Consider the following 12,813-nt stretch of genomic DNA (forward strand, 5'->3'; position numbering starts at 1 on the left):
TCACCAAGAAAGATAACGAAACACTGACTGTTTTTCTTTTATTTGGTTAGTCACAGCTACAAAGGTTTACTATCCCAGACATATAACGCCACACAGGTTTGATTATTTTGTTTGTTAGTCACAGCTACAATGATTTACTATCCCAGACATATAACGCCACACAGAGTTGTTTTGAGGTGGTTAGTCACAGCTACAATGATTTACTTACACAGATATATAACGCCACACAGAGTTGGTTTTGGGTTGTTAGTCACAGCTACAATGATTTACTTACACAGACATATAACGCGACACCGAGTTGTTTTGGGGTGGTTAGTCACAGTTACAATGATTTACTAACAAAGACATATAACGCCACACAGAGTTGTTTTGGGGTCGTTAGTCACAGCTAAAATGTTTACTAACACAGACATATAACGCCACACAGAGTTGTTCTGGGTTGGTTAGTCACAACTACAATGATTAACTTACAGAGACATATAACGTTCTAAAGAGTTATTTCGGAGTGGTTAGTCACAGCTACAATGATTAACTAACACAGACATAATTATAACGTCACACAGAGTTATTTTGGGGTGGTTATTCAAAGCTACAATGATTATCTAACACAGACATATATAACGTCACACAGAGTTGTTTTGGGTTGGTTAGTCACAGCTACAATGATTACCTAACACAGACATATAACGTCACACAGAGTTGTTTTGGGGTGGTTAGTCACAGCTACAATGATTATCTAACACAGACATATAACGTCACACTGAGTTATTTCGGAGTGGTTAGTCACAGCTACAATGTTTATTAACACAGACATATAACGTCACACTGAGTTGTTTTGTGGTGGTTAGTCACAGCTACAATGTTTATTAACATAGACATATAACGTCACACAGAGTTATTTTGGGGTGGTTATTCAAAGCTACAATGTTTATCTAACACAGACATATATAACGTCACACAGAGTTGTTTTGGGGTGGTTAGTCACAGCTACAATGATTATCTAACACAGACATATAACGTCACACTGAGTTATTTCGGAGTGGTTAGTCACAGCTACAATGTTTATTAACACAGACATATAACGTCACACAGAGTTATTTTGGGGTGGTTAGACACAGCTAAAACGATTAACTAACACGGACATATAACGTCACACAGAGTTGTTTTGGGGTGGTTAGTCACAGCTACAATGATTAACTAACACAGACATATAACGTCACACAGAGTTGTTTTGGAGTGGTTAGTCACAGCTTCAATGATTTAATAACACAAACATATAACGACACTCATATTTTGTTATAAAACAAACAAATTACATCTTAGTGTCACGAGTTTCAAGAATGTTTCCTTACCAAAGCCAATCTTTGGTATTTAAGATTTTACTCAGCAAGCCTAATTGAATGTAAAAAAGAAAAAATGGACTGTGAAATCAAGGTGGAAGCGGGGGTATAGTCATTCTTATACTAAATACATTTATAAATAGTAAGTTACGTACATTGTAGAAGCAAACTATCAATCGCTTGCCTATAAAATATATCAATGGATTCCCTTGGTGTAGTTATCATAGCTATAATAATGTGCTAACCCAAACATGTAGGACCATTCAGGATAAGTTGAGGATGATTAGTCGCCACATCCACAATTAACTAACCCAGACCTGTCACAACAGCCAGGATAAGTTGAGGATGATTAGTCGCCACATCCACAATTAACTAACCCAGACCTGTCAGACCATTCAGGATAAGTTGAGGATGATAAGTCGCCACATCAACAATTAACTAACCCAGACCTGTCACACCAGTCAGGATAAGTTGAGGATGATTAGTCGCCAAATCCACAATTAACTAACCCAGACCTGTCAGACCAGTCAGGATAAGTTAATGATGATTAGTCGCCACATCCACAATTAACTAACCCAGACATGTCAGACCATTCAGGACAAGTTGAGGATGATTAGTCGCCACATCAACAATTAACTAACCCAGACCTGTCAGACCAGTCAGGATAAGTTGAGGATGATAAGTCGCCACATCAACAATTAACTATCCCAGACCTGTCAGACCATTCAGGATAAGTTGAGGATGATAAGTCGCCACATCCACAATTTACTAACCCAGACCTGTCAGACCAGTCAGGATAAGTTAATGATGATGAGTCGCCACATCCACAATTAACTAACCCAGACATGTCAGACCATTCAGGACAAGTTGAGATGATTAGTCGCCACATCAACAATTAACTAACCCAGTCCTGTCAGACCAGTCAGGACAAGTTGAGGATGATTAGTCGCCACATCTACAATTAACTAACCCAGACCTGTCAGACCAGTCAGGATAAGTTAATGATGATTCGTCGCCACATCCACAATTAACTAACCCAGACATGTCATACCATTCAGGACAAGTTGAGGATGATTAGTCGCCACATCTACAATTAACTAACCCAGACCTGTCAGACCAGTCTGGATAAGTTGAGGCTGATTAGTCGCCACATCCACAATTTACTAACCCAGACCTGTCACACCAGTCAGGATAAGTTGAGGATGATAAGTCGCCACATCCACAATTAACTAACCCAGACCTGTCAGACCAGTCAGGATAGGTTAAGGATGATTAGTCGCCACATCCACAATTAACTAACCCAGACCTGTCAGACAGGTCAGGATCGGTTGAGGATGATAAGTCGCCACATCCACAATTAACTAACCCAGACCTGTCAGACCATTCGGGATAAGTTGAGGATAATTAGTCGCCAGATCCACAATTAACTAACAAAGACCTGTCAGACCAATCAGGATAAGTTGAGGATAATAGTTCGCCACATCCACAATTTACTAACCCAGACCTGTCAGACCAGTCAGGATAAGTTGAGGATGATTAGTCGCCACATCCACAATTAACTAACCCAGACCTGTCAAACCATTCAGGATAAGTTGAAGATGATTACCAAAATTCCACCTTTTAACGCAGAGTTATAACAAAATCGTTCACAGATCTCCTGAATGAATAGTATTAGATAGTACACTGTAAGAGTTTGCCACATGTTAAATAATGAACCTTAACATTTCATAAATATGAACCTTAACATTTCATAAATAAGTATTTTTTCTCATTATAAAACACTGCAACAACTAAAAGCATTCTCAGTTGATTTAAGCAATGCTTTCAAACGCAAAATCGTTGTATTCCTCAAGTTAAGAATCTTTCGGGAAACTGAATCATAAGACTCTGTTCCCCCAGGTCTACTTCCCTTAGGCAATGCCTGGAAAGTCCTGACCAAAGGAAACCAGATTATCCCGAAATCATGTATGTTTACTGTTTCATTAAATACCGATAAAAACCAAGCAGGCTGTTCTTTTCGACCACATACATGTATCAAGAGACATATATATATATACTATTATTGGCTGTACTGGTGTTTCGATCGATAAACTAACTAACTGAGGGGTCAAGATAAAAAAAACAATCTCCGTCCACTTCACTTGATTGCCCAGGTCATTTCTGTAAAGCTACGAAAACTTCCGAATGAAATGTTGTGTTTTAACATTTCTTGGCAGATAAACCACTCCTTGAACAGGAAAGTCAATGGAGCAGCATTGATACAGTTAAGTCTAACAAGCTAGTTATACATTGTATATAGTGTAAAGTACTGGTATAAGAGTCAAACCTACAATATTTGAATTAGTTTTATCCCTACTTCACACACTTTATAATGCTGTGGCTTTAAATCGCAGAAATTGTTATCGTGTTTTTTTTCTTTCGACCTTTCGATGGTATCTTTCTACAGTGTCGTGTTTCTATCTGTCACAGCAGTAGGGGTGGTTGTGGTGTATTCGTGGTCATAAGATCACAATGAAGCATCGAACAGGTTCATATGTTGGCATCTGATGATGGTCCTACACAAATTACTATCTTTCTTTCTTCTATCCATCCTTCTCTCTTGCTTAGTCGCCATCGTGGTGTTTTTTTCAAAAATTGAATTGGAATATCGTGTTTGTGTTCGATGCCAAGCAATGCACACTGACCTGTCAGTCATCGGCAACATCGGGATTCAATATCGATTTCCTGAAACAATTGTTTATTGCTTAAATGTTTGAGTGAAGGTAAATGGTGTATGGCGGCTGATGTTTTGACACTGATTGGGATGGGCGGGGGAGGGCGGCAAGAAAGGAAGGGAGGAGGAGGGGGAGGGGAAGTCGATAGATAGTGAAGGATAAGGAGAAAGAGGACGAAAAACAAGGATTGTGAAGAATGATGGATAAAATGAAGGACGGGTCAGATGAAAAGAGGATAAATTTAAAAAAAAAAAGCAATGATAAAAACCTTGAGGATAAAGAGGAGACACGGACATGGGGAGAGATGTATTGGAAAAACTGGAGGAGGAAGGAAGGACGAGGAGGACGAGCAGGACGAGCAGGAGGAGCTTGTATTGGGAAGTCAACACGTATTTAGAAGTTCCGTTCCTTGCTTGCAGAATCGATCACCAGTCGCCCGTCATTCCATCAGCTGGGCTCAGGTGTCAGTGACAGAATTAAATCTGCGCGTGCCCTTGATCTAGGTGGGTGATGCTAATCTGCGGCCGGGAATTTACTCTGGGGAGTCATGCACATAAATAGTTAATTTTGTTAAGAAATATAATGATTAATCATACAGAGCACTAATACTATTAACTCGTGGTTCAGTCATTTCATAGTATACTATATTTACGAGCGTGCTTGGTTTAGGGAATCGAGGAGGAGTGATAGGGAAGTCAACATTTCCACGGTAAGTACTATCTCATGTGCATTTTTTCAGAATATATTTCTATTTATTATTACAGAATAGTGACACAACAGCAAAACAAATATTACTATAGAATTGTATACAACAGAATCACATGTATGTACTACATAACTATATACTACAAAATTACATGTGTGTACTACATAATTATATACTACAGAATTACATGTGTGTACTACATAACTATATACTACAAAATTACATGTGTGTACTACATAACTATATACTACACAATTACATGTGTGTACTACATAATTATATACTACAGAATTACATGTGTGTACTACATAATTATATACTACAAAATTACATGAATGTACATTGTACTTCATAATTACATACTACAGAATTGCTTGTTTTTACAAAAACACTCCGTCTGGTTTTATTTTATATGTTAGTTACATACCCCACTAGAACTGAAAACAAATAGACGACGTTTGCTTGCTTTCATATACCATTTCCTTTTTATTATCATTATGATTATTGATATTCAATATTGGTTGTGGTTTGTTTTTGTTTTTGTTTTTTGTTCTAGTGACGTGAATTTGCTTAATACTTTGCCCTAAATGTTCAAATGAAAACAAATACATTGCAAAATCTTTATTTACCCTTCACATATAATGACAATTGGCAGACATTTGGATTTGACATTCTCTTATGATATATCAAGGCATTGCCCATTTCAAAGTGACTTTATATATGTAGAATGTAATGTAATTCCCTGATGTATGTCATACCTACAGATGTAAACCTCATTGTGAGTATGTTAAAGAAAACCTCACAGAGCTAAGACGTATTGATACAAGGTACTTACAAATAATACATATTGCAGCCTATTTCCAAGAAACGCGATATTTATTATTATTGATATTCATACTGATTATAGCCCCTCTGCTTACTTTGATTCTAAGATGGCAATCATTATTTATCTACCTGTAATAAGAAATGTATTGTTTTCATTTCAAAATGTACTGATTTACTCCTTTGAAAATTAAATATTTACACAAAGGAAAGAATAAGGGACGTTGAAAAACTGAGTAAGCAACAAACAGACCAGTCTTCGGCCTTTGATGTAGTCTAACTTTGACTTTCGTCCTTTTAACCTTTAGTTATGTTTATAATGAAATGTAAATGTCGACCTGAAAGTTAAATGTGACTCGGACAGGTTTAAAGTATACGCGTTTTTCTCGACACTTAAAAACGCAGGCTATAAAAACTGCAGCTCTAGCAGAACTGTTACAGGTGTCGTAAAGTAGGTTCGATTATGTGCAGCCCGGCTTATATACGTATAGATTGTATAAATACAACAGGCCAGATAATGTACGATGTAAAATGCCCTATTTTTCTTTTTTATGATCTACAGTTTGTTGTTGGTATGTTTGAACAAGTATGCAATGTTAAGTCGTTGAGGCCTGCGCTTTTTAAACAATATATTCAAACTAAACTCAGCGCTATGGACATCTGAACAAGACATAGTGTAATATCCTTTACGCCCCCACTCCAAATTTTAACCCGAATAGGTAAAGTGATATCAATGTCATTTGTACCTTACTAGAGTTGAGCTCCTCCCAAGTAATGCCTTCAAGCAAACTTGAGAAAAGTGGTTGATGAACAATGTTTGTGTTCGGTTTTTTCCCCTTGCATCGTCCAAGGGAGTAAGCAAACGTCTGATTGAGTCTTTCAAAAGTGTTGGAGATGATTTCGGGGAAATATACCTCAAATTGTCTAGTCCTTAGTTTCTTGCGCTATACCACTTTTTAATTATTTGTTGTTACGAGAACCACAATTTGTCTTTCACACTTACTATTTCGTATACACTGTACAAACATATTTAAGCAAAACTGGAAATGACCATTGTAAGTCAATTATTTGATAAATCAATTTACAGATGAAATAACATAATGGGTAATGAGGCGTTTAAGGCAACATGCAGTCACGTACAGTAAGCCGCTTTAAAGAAAGAAAAGCGTTTATTGTCCCGTGTACAAAGAGACAGATGTGTTGTCCTTAATCCGATTGAGCTACTAACAAAATCCTAGTCATTTCTTCCCAGGTAATATAAATATTATAGGTGTTAACCATAGGGACTGATACCTAATAACTCTCAATAACACAACATCAAATACATTGGTCGTATTAAATAAGATAGTCCGAATTATTCTGACGTTTTATCGACTTTTTTCATATCGGTCTGTCGTCGATTAATCGAAGACAGACCGATATGAAAAAAGTTGATAAAACGTCGGAATAATTCGGACTATAAATAAGATGAATTGGGTGAAGGGAACACGTGCGTCTCATTACACGTATAGTCGGTAGGAGCTGTGATAGATTTGTGTTTAACTTATTTTGCTGCGTTCCTTCAAGATAGTAATATGATGAAAATTCAATATTAAAATATTCTTTTCCATGTCACATATTAAACACACACACACACGTATATATATATATATATATATAACTAGTAATAGTACACTGAAATTGTTCAACCATCAGGTTATGTGTGGCCTACGAAACACCTTGTATTGAAGTGATTGTATTTAAAGTTGAATGTCAAAGATAAACTGTTGTAATAAAATTCAGAGTTCATATGATAAAATTACTAACCACCTACTTCATTACATGGGAAACATGCTATATAGCACCGACTATAGTATTAGTCCTCCAGATACCGAATGAAAGGAACTGCAGCGTTATCGGAATGTGGCTATTTTCCCCCTGGGTAATGTATTATCACTACGCCCACTGATTCGTCTGTGTGGTGCTGGGTAAAACGCTTCCTTAGTAACATCGTCCTGCGTCAGTGTCACCGGTTTTAAGTTCATTATTAAAATGGAGATCCACAATAAATGCCGCATTCAAACAAATAAAATAAAAAGTGTCCACATTGATGCATTTACAGAAGTGGATGTCCACACGGCCACATTTAACACAAACGGATGTTCACATTGCCTCGGTCGAGTTATATCTTCTTATACATTGTCTGATTCCCTCGTTACGGTCATTCCTCTAACGTCATCATTACGGGTTCACAATCGACACGCATACAATGTGCTATTAACAACCATTCCCTATGGGTATTGAGGCGAACACATCTTTTATTGGTACAAAATTAACTGTAGATTTGTATTTCCATATCGGGCCAAAGTGTACACAGCCAAACATACATAATTCTTAAATCTAGTATTGGGTGTAGACACCGCGTTATATACAATAACCAACTCACTGCAACAGCCCTGTTTACTTACCTGACTGGAGCACATCAAATCGCCTTGGTTGTCAAGATGACTGTGTCAGATGGTTTCCTGTAGTAGTGGTGGTTGTGGTGTATTCTTGGTCATAAGATCACAATGAAGCATCGAACAGGTTCATATGTTGGCATCTGATGATGGTCCTACATAAATTACTAGGACTTAAATAATCATCAAAGATTCGTTTTATAACCTACAAATGTTGACGAAAATAACATGAACATCGTAATATGGTACGCAAAAAGCAGCAGCAATAACATATGGACATAACAGGTGATTTGAATTACATGAAATCTGGCGAAAAGCATTCAAACTCAATTCTTATCTTTCCCAGCTACTAGATGACACCGGAAATGAAATGAAAATGAAAATACACTAGATATTTTATCATAAATATAAGCTAGATCACACGTCCTTAAATGTCCTCATTAAGGTCGCTAATCAAGTAAATCAAACCAAACGTTCAGGCGTTGTTCTTGCCTTAGACCTTGATGTTATTATATCCGTTACCAAACCTCTAACGGCCGAAAAAACAAGGCTCGTTCTCGTAGTGTACATATCTACAGAAATGCATTTGAACACGATGAAGATAGCACTAACTTCATCTGAAAACAAATCAGTGTCCTCTTGATGCTTGTTGTCTATGGTGTCCCAAACATTAGCTCTCGAAATGTATTGGTATACCGATTAAGCAAAACCCAAGCCACTCCTGGGCTTGGACAAAATATTGAAACCTTCAATGAGAGTATGTTTATCTCTAAGGAACTTGTACTGCTACATAAATACTTGTAAAAGTTGGACTTGTGTAAAGCAAAACTTATATAATATAATAGCGTACATTGAAATGGAATTCAAGCAAAAAGTAGTTGTCCGTTTGGAAAGTGCTCAAAATGAAAACAAAACAAACAAAACAAAAACAGAAAAACCTAGGCCCATATTCATGAAACCGTTCTCATGCTCAAGTATGTTTTTTGTGCTCCAGCCTAATTTCGTGTTTCAGTTATAAATTTATATGATATTATTATTTGTTTAATGATTATTTAAAAAAAACATTTGAAGAGACTTAAAGCCGAATACTATTTTTAATGTTTCATTTTATTTTTTGATTGTTTTACATTATTTAAGTGAGTTTCAAGAAAGCAGGTTTAAGCATAGAATCCAAGCTTGAGCATGGGAATGGTTTCTTGAATTTGGGCCCAGATTTTAAAACATGTTGTTCTTATGAAGGCATTGTTGTATGGGCAGGGATACCTTTTAGATATATTATTGTTATACATACACAAGTAGTATAGGGTATTTATCATCACGTGAACACGCTCCACATTAGCAGTACATGTATCTATCGAATGTACATGTATACCTGAACATTACCAGAATATGTTTTAATTGAATGTATGCCCTATCAATACACCTATTAATTGATTGTATACCTGTATCTTGTTAGTTGAGGTTTTAATTGATTGTGTAACTTTACATGATCAGCACTTGTTTTTATTATTTGTTCAACACATTTTTGCATAAGGCTCAAGGAAGCAGCGATACACACATTGATCATTGAAGTAGGAGAAAACGTGAACAATCGTTCATTGTTGTGAAAGTTTAACAGAGAGATTTTCAAGCCCAAACTTTTGAAATATTATAAAGATAATGACCACAGTCTTTTAAACCTACATTGTCTTACTAGAAAAAAAACTCACTCACATCTTCTGATGCAATACTAGCTACTTTCATTAAAACTAGAAATAAAGTGTGAACCCAATATACAATGTACGTGAACCAGCACCCTCTACCAGTGATGTTTTGGCAGTACAATAAGTTTGGCAAAGTTCCTGTTCATGTTTGACATTCATTTTTTTATCATAAAAACCCACATTCTAAGAATATTTAGATCCACTGTATTATAAGCAATTAACGTAAGTTTTATACAATAATTAGTGATCAGTTTCAAAGTACATCTATATCATCAAGATACGTCAGTGTCGGAGTACGAAACATGATTGAATTAACGTAGACAGTACAGACAAGTACGCACTGCGTTTATCTATACTTGTATTTCAGAAGGGGACGAGTTTTCTGTTCAGTAGAGTTATAACCAATGTTATAATCGCCTGTGGTACCGATGAAAAGTTCGAGGACCTTAGTGCTCCTTAGAGTCCATGTTTCGCTAGCGCTCTTTGTCCTGGTTGTCGTCTCATCGTCTGAGTCGGATTTCAAACTCTCAAAAATATCATCCAGTGATAATATTTCATTTGACTGTACTTTTTATTAAAAAAAAAAGGAAAGTTTCACAGTCGAAGGGTATACTCGGGATCTTATTTCAGATCTTATTGGACTTGTTGTATATAGATCGCGAAACCCGTGTCACAGTTTGTGAAATGGTCTACGTCAGTGTGACGTTGTTATAGCGAGACCCGTGTTTATCTGAAGGCGTACGTCAGTGTCACGTTGTAAAAACATCACAGTACAAATAATGTAACAGCCTAGTCTTGCTCAAGTCCAAAACTGGCGGGTACTTATCCACCATCAAGAGTAACAGTAAAGCGATGGGTACGAAAGTCGACAAAACTGAAAATATGAAGCAAAACCTTAGCATATACTAAATGAACATTGTGGAGAAATACAAAGAAAATAAAGAAATACATCCAAGAACAAGTTAATTAGAGTAAACAAAATCGTAATTCAAACTCTAAATCAAAGAAATTAAGGGCAAAATATGAACAAGGACATTTTGTACGTGGAGGCTCGTGTTGTTGTTGAAGGAGAACAAACGACTGGGTGATCCGGAAGGGTAGGCTAGATATGTGTCATCGATGACATCCGCTCTGTAAATAAATAGAGAAAAAACCAAAAAATCGACATTTTGCAGTTTTTGACTTAGGGTACTAAAGATGAGTTCTTAATAGATGAAATGGTCATATTTGTGAAATTAATTGTTTACATGTACTTTAGCTCTCTGCATCGTTAATCACCGAAAGCATGTTATTTTTAACTATTTAGCAGGATACTACGTTTACTGTATAAACAATTGAAGAATGCAGATGATTGGATAAAAACTTTTCTAGGTCTATAATGAAATGAAAGTTAGCAAAGATAGTTGGCTGATTATTACAAAGCAAGTGTGAACGGAACAGGACTAGGATGTATTTGGGATAAATGAAGGGTTCTAATCGTTAAGGAAAGAATCATAGATAATAGGAGGGGGTGTAGCAGCAGAAAGAACTGCTCTAAAACGTGAACGTCCTGAAGTTTGCTTATGTCAAGTGATTCACATGTAGGACAGCACTTCACAAATCAGTACTTAGAGGCATAGCTGGGATCAGATTATAATCTCTTAAACACTAAATATAGAAACGATAGATAGCATTTTATCACATAATGTACTGTGTTATCCAGTGGATATTAACCCATGTACTATGACCTATCAGCCCTGTGATTGGTTGTAAATTTCAATTGTTGCAATTGAGACGTCACGCCTAGAACAAGAACATGACGTCACAGACTTACGACCTTGAGTCTTTTTCGCGGCTTTTTGCATTTGTATGTTGTAGGAAAATTGTCGTTTTACACGAATGAATGCCACAAATCTTGACTAAGTAATAAAAATGATCTTACACTCGTTTTCATTTCATGTAAAACTTATGAAACTCGTCCCGAATTTTTCATTTAAGCGAGCCTAAATATCATATAAAATGGAAACTAACGTAGGATCCTATGTATATAGATCGCAGAGACACGTATACTCTAAAACTAAAACTCTAAAACTAAAGAATGTTAAAGATGAATTCCATGTAGATATTCATATCCTACCTGTAACCTTGGACACTTAATAATGTGTATGACCTCTTGTTACATACCTTAGCATGAGCTGAGTTAAAATACTACTTAAAAGTATTACTGTATCTTTCCCTTAGCAAAATTCGGAATGCATCTGTAAATTATGGGGGAAGTTATGTTCTTTTGTTTCCCAGACGCTGCTCTGGTACAATTGTAGATACATGTAACAACTGGTTCCATTCAGGAATGATTCCACTTCGTACAAACATGGTATCTCATGCTTCTGAATGAAATTAATACTAGCATCCTGTATAATGCACCCAATGTCGGACTTAATGATTACAAGATTTCATGCTCGTTTTCTTATACCAAAATATTTGTCGAGCGGCACTCTTAAGTATTTATGACAGTTGACCATTTTCTACGACAATGCTAGAGAGTAAGAAGGGAATGTAGTTTTTTCGTTTTCTTTGATCTATTTCGACAAGCAATAACTATGTCACTTTACTTATTTGAAGTAAGTATTTAAGTTCTTCTTTCATCGGTGCTAAAGTGTATAATGGCGATCTCGTTCGTTTACAGAGGTACATCGTATGATCAAGATGATACCATCTTCCTCACATCCGCACTATCACCAGGAAATAGAATAGGCCGAAAGAGATTGACGTTCGTGCTGCGTTGATCTAATCCACAAAGGCGTAGGTGTAAAGCGATAACATCGATAGGGATGAAATCCATCCCTGATAGCACCGGAAATGACGTCAAACATTGGGGGAAAGTAATTATTTACCTTAACTTTTACTAACTGTGTTTTCATACAGTTACCTTAAAGCTTTATCCCTCTGAGACGCCATTGTGACAATTTAAAACACAAGAAAATTCCCGTTGACCAAATAAAATGCTGGTTTAGTTCATTGAGTCTTACAAACAGGGAGTGACGGCCTATGCTCCCATCATTGTATCACAAACATGGGCTCTTCATTGCTGCGTTTAACACGAAATCCATT

General features: G+C 36.5%; 1 protein-coding gene across 4 annotated transcripts in view; it reads left to right on the top strand.

Moving 5' to 3' along the window:
* The first annotated feature begins 4,228 nt into the window (after positions 1–4,228).
* LOC110446327 (beta-hexosaminidase subunit beta-like) overlaps positions 4,229–12,813 on the top strand; it is a 48,161-nt gene continuing 39,576 nt past the window's right edge. For all 4 annotated transcript variants that reach the window (XM_021491415.1, XM_021491416.1, XM_021491417.1 and 1 more), the window contains exon 1: positions 4,229–4,763. The gene's annotated coding sequence lies outside the window, so the exon portion shown is untranslated. The remainder of the gene's footprint in view (positions 4,764–12,813) is intronic.

This window comes from Mizuhopecten yessoensis, unplaced genomic scaffold (genome assembly GCF_002113885.1).
Source record: "Mizuhopecten yessoensis strain PY_sf001 unplaced genomic scaffold, ASM211388v2 scaffold2671, whole genome shotgun sequence".
NCBI lineage: Eukaryota > Metazoa > Mollusca > Bivalvia > Pectinida > Pectinidae > Mizuhopecten > Mizuhopecten yessoensis.